Here is a 7,476-nt window from a genome sequence, read left to right as displayed (position 1 = left end):
GCCAAAGGCCCAGGGCTAAAGGGCTTAGGGCACTAGATTTGCAACTAAAAGACCATGGCTAAAGGCTGGTGTTAAAAAGCTCTAGTACCAGGGCTAAAGGGCTAGGGCCTAGGTCTAAAGGGCTAGGACAGGAATGAAGGGCAAAAAGGTGGGTATGGGAATATATAGATTAAAGGTTGTTATGGCCAAGGATGAAAACAATTGTCTGCTTGCTTGGTGGATAAAGGATTTTCTGAGGCCAATAATTATGGAAATAGTTAGGAGGAAAGGTTAATAAGGATCACCTGGTGAGGGTAAAGAGATGTGGGGATATAAAGGTCACCTGTAGAAGATTAGGGAGTGCCCTTCCCAGGGATTGGTCACTGGGTTATTGGCTCCCTGGGTGAGAAGGTTGTGAAAATACCAAAACCCTGGGCTTAAAAGGGGCTGCAGGGCTGTTCCTGCTCCTCTGTGATCCCCATAGGCTAAGATGAAAGAAGCAGTGGGAAAGGGCTAGGATGAAAGGCCTAGGGCTACAGCTTGGGGCTAAAAGGATAGGAATAAAGAAGAATAAAGAGTTAGGAGTTTGGGCTAAACAGTGTAAGACAGGGATTAAAGGCTCAGGATAAAGTCCTAGGGCTTTAGGGCTGAAGGGCCTTGAAATGATGAGGTTTCTTGTACTTTCCCATGTTCAGTCCCATTTTCTAGTCAGAGCAATGACACTATGGGTAGATGCACAACACTCCTGTTTGGTGGTAGTTGGGGGTGATGGCAGCCAGTGCTACTCCGTTTTCTTTCCTTTTTTTGTGTGTGTCTTGTTTTGTTTGGCTCTGATTATCACAGTATTAATATACAGTAGCAATGCTGTTCCTGCTGTACGTCATGCTGCCTCAGCGACCTGCAGAAAACTCTCTTTTTTTTTCATTCCCCTCCCTTTCCAGGTAGTCCTTTATGTTTTCTAAATAAAATGACTGGTGTTGTTTTCAAGTTACGTTCTTGTGTGTATTCCTTCTCGGCTGTCGGCTACGTAAAAACTGCTCCTAGGAAAGCTCTTGGGGGAAGGAGGAGGAGGCTACAGGGATGTTCCACCACACCTAGAAGAATGGTATTCCAGTTGAATAATTAAGCCACTCTTTACACTATGCTCAAATGACAATGAGGATTAAAGTGAATTATATGAGAGCATAAATGAGAAGAAAATGCCCTGAAAAGCATTACACAAAATACTAGTTACTAGTGGAGCGGCTAGACTTAATGGATCTTCATTCAATGCCAGTCCATCTCCAACTCTGCAAAGGACGAAAACATACTCTTACTAGAAGGGGTAGAATTGTAATGTCAGAACTGATTTCTATATGTCAGGATTAAATTAATCAGAATTGCATTAATTTGTAAAATTAAGGTTAGAATGTTTAAATAGCAGCCTTGTTAGACGAAAAGAACACTGCAATGATGCTTGGGTAAGGTAGGATTTCTCAAGCTGGTGTCAGAAGAGGATCTCTTGATTCCAGTCCCAAAAGGGCCTCATAGAGCTGCCATGAGTCAAGGCACTGGGAATACCATCCAAACGAGAGCTCCAAAATGGTGAAAGGACCTAAATGAGAGGCCTCTCCATTCTGCAGCCTCGCAGCGTTATTGCAGGAAGCCAAGTTTGCGCAGGTCGGGTCACCTCTTCCTCGTCCCCCTGCCACCACCCCCTTCTCTGCTGAGAGCAGGAAAGCTGCCTCCAGCACAGCATGGAGATGGCACCAAGAGAGGCACCGTTCTGCCCTCCCGTGCCTAAATCTCTCACTCCCATGGGCAGCACAAGGACAGCGTGCTCTCTATCTGCTTCCCTTTGCTCTGCTCTGCTTTGGACAAAGGTTTTGCAGACAGGTCAAGGTTACTGACAGCAGGAGGGGCACACAAAGTGATGTTGGCCATGCAACACGGTTGCCACAGTCAGTGGCAGAGGTTTCTCCCCTTCCTACGCTTTGCCAAAACGGCTCTGCCAAAATAGGTCACGATGGGCTGGAGGCTCTTCAAGGCTATGAACCCAAGGCACAACTGGAGCCCTCCATGTCTCTGATTTCTTGATTTCTGCAAAGATGAGAGAGGCTACACTGATTCCCTGCAACTATTCCCTCTCCACCTTTATTTGGTTGCAAGCGCAGCTGTCTCAGCCCCTCTAACCTGAATTCTCGGCACAGACTAAGCACTGCATTCCTTTGGCTTTCCAAGTGCTGCTAGAAACTGTGGGTACTTTGCTCCTATCCTCTGAAAGGAGGGAAAGGGAAGCACCAGCAAAGACAGGACATTTCCAGATTTCACCTGCAGCCCCTGGAGGAAACTGCCCCATGGAGCACATGGATGGAGACTTGCATTCAGTGCCCAGCTCAGCCCTTCCTTTACCAGAGAGGTTTGCATATGCCATAGCATGCAAGACAAGATACATTCACTTCCCTCTGCAGCTATGAGCAGCCATGCAGCTTTTTCTCATGCAGAACCTCCTTAAAGTTGGATACATGCAATGAGAATCAAGGGATTTTTAGGGCCGAAGACCTTTAGTGCTGAAGTGGGAGGCTTTAGAGCTAAAAAACTAGAATCAAAGGGCTAAAGTTCTAGGGTCAAAGGGCTAAGACTAAATGCCTAAGGCTAAAGTGCTGCGTTTCAAATGCTAGAATTCAAAGGCCAGGATTAAATAACTAGGGCTAGGATTAAATGCTGAAAAGTCAGAGCTAAAGGACTAGAGCTAAAAGAAAAAGTGCTTGGGGCTAAGGCTGAGTTCTAAAAGACTAAGATCTAAGGCCCAGGGCTAAAGGATTCGAGCTTGGGGCACTAGGGCTAGGGCTAAATAGCTGGTAGTAAAGAGCTCAAGAACTAGGTCTAAAGGGCTGGAGCTTACAACTAGGACAGGAATGAAGGGTGAAATGGCTAAACTACTGGTATGGGACTATATAGATGAAAGGTTAATATGACCAAGGATGAAAACAATTATCTGCTTAATGGATAAAGGATTTTCTGAGGCCAACCATTATGGGAATAGCTCGGAGGAGAGCTTAATAGGGATCACCTGATGAAGATAACGAGATGTGGGGATATAGAGACCACCTGTAGAAGATTAGAGAGTGCCCTTCTATGGCATTGGTCACTGGGTTATGGGCACCCCAGGTGAGAAAGTAATATAAATAATGAAACCCTGAAATTAGAAGGGGCTGCTGGGATCTACTTGCTCTTCAGTGATCTCAGGTTAAGAGGCCTGCGAGGGGGCCTGTTTCCCTCATGGTCTCTGTCCGCTGACACATCCGTGGCTTCTGTCCTTGTCTCCAGCCCAGCATCCACTTTCCATGGGGTTCTTCCCCTACTGTGTCCATACCTTGTCATATCCATTCTCATCACTTCTGTCCCTCACTTGGTCCCTCTCCATAGGTCCCCTGGTGTTCTGTCCTTAGCAGATCTGTTGTGGAGACAGTTACCGCCTCCCTCCTGGTAACTGCGGTGATGGATCAAGCCACGAGCATCTGTCCCATCGCCTTGGCTACTTACCTTCCACACTGCCATTGGTTCCCCTAGGACTTCATCTACTGTAGGGGCAAAAATGCCATTTTCTCACACTGTGTCCCTGGCTAAGGATGTCCATGACAACTAGTAGGCCCCAGCTCTTTCCACCTCCTCCTGTCCGTGCTCTGGCCAGCGCCATGGAGGAGGACAGACAATGATGGCACACAAAGAAATTAGAGTCTCCCCATGCTGATGGCTGAATTAGAGAAGCCAAAGCACACATGTCTATGTGGACCCTCAAGGGCTTAATTGAAAAAGTGCTAAACACCTCCTTTGTTTTTTTTTGTTTTTTGTTTTTTTTTTGTTTTTTGTTTGTTTTTTTGACACTGCTTTAATGTGAGTGTTTTAGGCAGAGGCCTGCAGATGCAAGAGTGACTTGCAGGACTCTCTGTGCCCTGTGGCTGTTTGGTTTTCCCCGTCGAGGTGGTTTCTTGGGTCAAGGCAGGCATGAGCTTGTTGTGGGCTGATTTCAGAGCAAGGTCTTGTTTGGCACGTCCCGTGGGGCAGGAGCCATGGCTGCATGTGCCGCAGTGGCCGCTGCTCTTTGCCCTTGCGGCGATGTGGCTCTGCTGCCAGGTGCTTTCTGCAGCCACCCAGTTGCAGTTTTGGTGCTGGAGGAGCAAGCTGTGTGAGCCGGGCAGCGTCCCAAAGGGCAGCACTCTGGGCCGGCTTCATGGGCAGCAGGAAAGGCGGGACGGCCGCCCCGGGCTCTCACGGTGCTGCTGCGTGCGCTGCTCCCTTGAGAGTCCCATGGACACATTCAGTAATGGCTTGTCCAGTGGAGGAATGCGGTGTACCTGTAATGTGTTGTATGTCCCAGTCTTGTAGGAAGACAGAAATTGTGAAACATAAGCAGGACCAGTGTCAGTTTTAATTGCTTTTGGAATGCCCATAGTGGCAAAACATCTTAACCAGACGCATTTCACATCGCGTGCCTTTTCTGCAGTATGTGCAGTGGCTACGAGAAACCCTGGGAAGGTATCTGCGCTAACATGCACGTGACACAGTCTGCCAAATATTGATATATGTGTAACATCACTCTGTCAAAATTCATTAGCTCGTAAACCTCGAGGATTCACTCCTGTGTATGATGATACTGGTGTAATACCTTGACAGTCAGGGCAGGCACAGACAATTTCTGTGGCTTGTTCTCAGGACAGCTCAAACTGATTACATGAGGAAGAGGCATGTTGATGAAAGAACTCATGAGATAATCGAGTTTGCTCAAAACTGAGCAGCAGTACTGCTGCCATCATCAATTTGTCTGCTATAGCATTTCCTTCAGTTATTGGTCCTGGTAGAGTAGTATGTGCCCATTTACATTTTATAATGCATATACATATGCCAATGCATATGCCAGTACATAGATGACATCCTAATAGGGGGTGATTTTCCCAAAAAGGTTGGGAAAGCAGCCACAGCAGTATGGCAAATCCTACTTGAAGCTGACATTGAGGTACCACCTGAGGAATGCCAGGGACCAAGCAGAGAGGTAAAATTCCTAGGGACTTGCTCAATAGCTGGCAATGCAGGGATTCCTGCAGATACCTTAAGAAAAACTGAAGAGCTGCAAATGTCCCAATCAAGCGAAGAATTACAAGGATTGATGGGAACTTTAGGATAGTGGAGAAGCACCTACCTGGATTTTCTATCATTGCCCATCCATTATATTCACTCTTAAGGAAAGGCAAACCTTGGAAGTGGGAATTAGAACACAAAGAGTCAGGCAAATCTCCCACTGGAGAATTAGAAACATTTCAGTCACTGGGACCGGAACACCCCCATGACCCTCTTACAGTAATTAGCATGTTCAGTGAAACCCCATTTAGCTGTAAGTTACAGCAAGTAACTTACTGTTACTAAGTTACAGTAACTCACTGTAACTTACTTACAGGCTGGCCCTGATGGAACAAAAAGGTATTTATTGCTTAGCTTGACTGCGTTTAAAGAAACGGACCTGCAATATTCTGAATGGGAGAAAAAGGACTTTTATCCTTAGTCCGAGCAGTTAAACAGGTTGAGAAAATGCATCAAGGACAACCTGTGCAACCTAGAGGACTGTTTCATTTACTAGAAGCAATCCTAAAGGGGACTGCTCCCCCAGAAGGAATTGCACAAAACCACACTGCCACAAAATGCTATGCCTACCTAACAGGTGTTGCAGAAAATATGCAGCTAACTGAAGGGTATACTAAGGTTTCCAAACTGCAGATGCCTGTAAAGACAGACCCATTAGCATTGGGACAACCTCTTAAACCTTCAGCAATTCTGAACATACCACCCCTCTTCAATGGAACCCCAACAGAAACATGTGGTTTAGAGATGCTTTATCAAAAAGGGTAAATGGTAAATAGCTATAAAAGGCTGTTGCATTAAATATTACCACTGGTGAAGAAGTGACAGAAGAAGGTGAAGACAGTGCATAAGTAGGAGAGTTAAGAGCAGTAGTTTTAGCTACACAAAATGGAGCAAGGGTTGTCTGTGTAGGCTCCTCTGCTGTGTGGGCTGGTGCCACACAATGGCTTTGTGGATGGGAAGCTCTTAACTGGGAAGTAGTTCTCTCCAGTTTGGAGAGAACAGGATTGGCAGCTATTGCTAGTTATAGCAAGAAAAACACCATTTAAATGGGATGGGCAAAAGCTCCTGTTAAGGATAATCAACCAGCCACAACGTGGAATCAAAAGGTAATGAGTTGACTAAAATGAGAAAAATCACCCTAGATCCAGAGTGGTATCCGTTGGGAGAATGGTTACATCAAAACCCGGGTCACACACATAAGGAAGCGCTTCACTTTGCTGCACAGACTAGGGGATGAGCCCTAAACGGGAAAACTTGTGCAACTATTCTCACAGAATGTCTCCAGTGCACATTAAGGTTGCAAGCAGATCATCCTGCTAAAGTTCCAGCTCTGCACATCAAAGAGGGGAAAACTCTGTGGTCTACATGGCAAATTGGTTATATGGGGCCATTTAGATCCTCTGCAGGATATCAGTACATCCTCACAGGAGTGGAAGGGGTCTCTGGCTTGCCTAGGACAAGTAAGTGTAGGAAAGCCAAGGGGCGGAGTGTGGTGCAAGGACTATTGTTTTGGTTCTCACATCTACCTACTCCTGTTATTATCCAGAATGATAACGGCTCACATTTCTCATGTAAAAAAAGTGCAAGACTGGGCAAAGCAAGAAGGAATCCAGTGGGTATTCCACATCCCATACTATCCCAAATCAAACAGGAAATGGGATGATGAAAGAGCTATTGGCTTGTTAAAAAAGAGCCTCAACCCACACAAGGCTCAGTGGGGCAGACAACTTCCCAAAGTACTCCCTCAATTAAATAATAGTTATGGGCCTACTGAAAGGCCTGTAAGCCCAGCATTCTTTGTGAAAGCTGAGCTTAATGCTCAACCTACAGGTAAAAAAGGATGTCCAACAACATTACAGCTGGACAGCCTATGCTGGTCAATTTACCATCCATCGGCACTGTGTCTAAGACTCTAAGTAAAGCTCGTGGCCCACTTGCCTGGGAAGCTACTGATAGCAGTGGTGCAAAACACAGAGAATTAGGGCACGATGGATTTTTCTTCATTTTAAATGGGTTAACCTGTTCCGCCTCACCCCACCGAAACAAGTTTATTTTCTCTTGCAGCAGCGTGCAGGACGACTGATGGAAATGCTGTATTCATTTTACTAACTCTAGTGCTATTAGGTTTATTACTTATAATCTATAAGCTGTATTACATATATTTTGTATATAAAAGTGCGGGATATGACAAAACAAATAACCCTAATTCAACCACCCAAAAGGTACAAATTTGTACATAATAGCAATACTTTGTTAAAAATGTTTACTTGCCATGGACCTGTAAGTGCAAAAATTATCAATACACTATTTATGGCACGGAGCCAAGAGGTAACTGTAGCACCACTCTGTGACTATAAGATGACTTGACTATAGTCACGG

The sequence above is a fragment of the Tinamus guttatus genome, unplaced genomic scaffold (assembly GCF_059628265.1).
Source record: "Tinamus guttatus ecotype Peru unplaced genomic scaffold, ASM5962826v1 Tinamus_guttatus_pri_ptg000087l, whole genome shotgun sequence".
Classification (NCBI taxonomy): Eukaryota; Metazoa; Chordata; class Aves; order Tinamiformes; family Tinamidae; genus Tinamus; species Tinamus guttatus.
The sequence above is the reverse complement of the archived record's forward strand: the minus strand, read 5'-3'. Positions refer to the sequence as shown.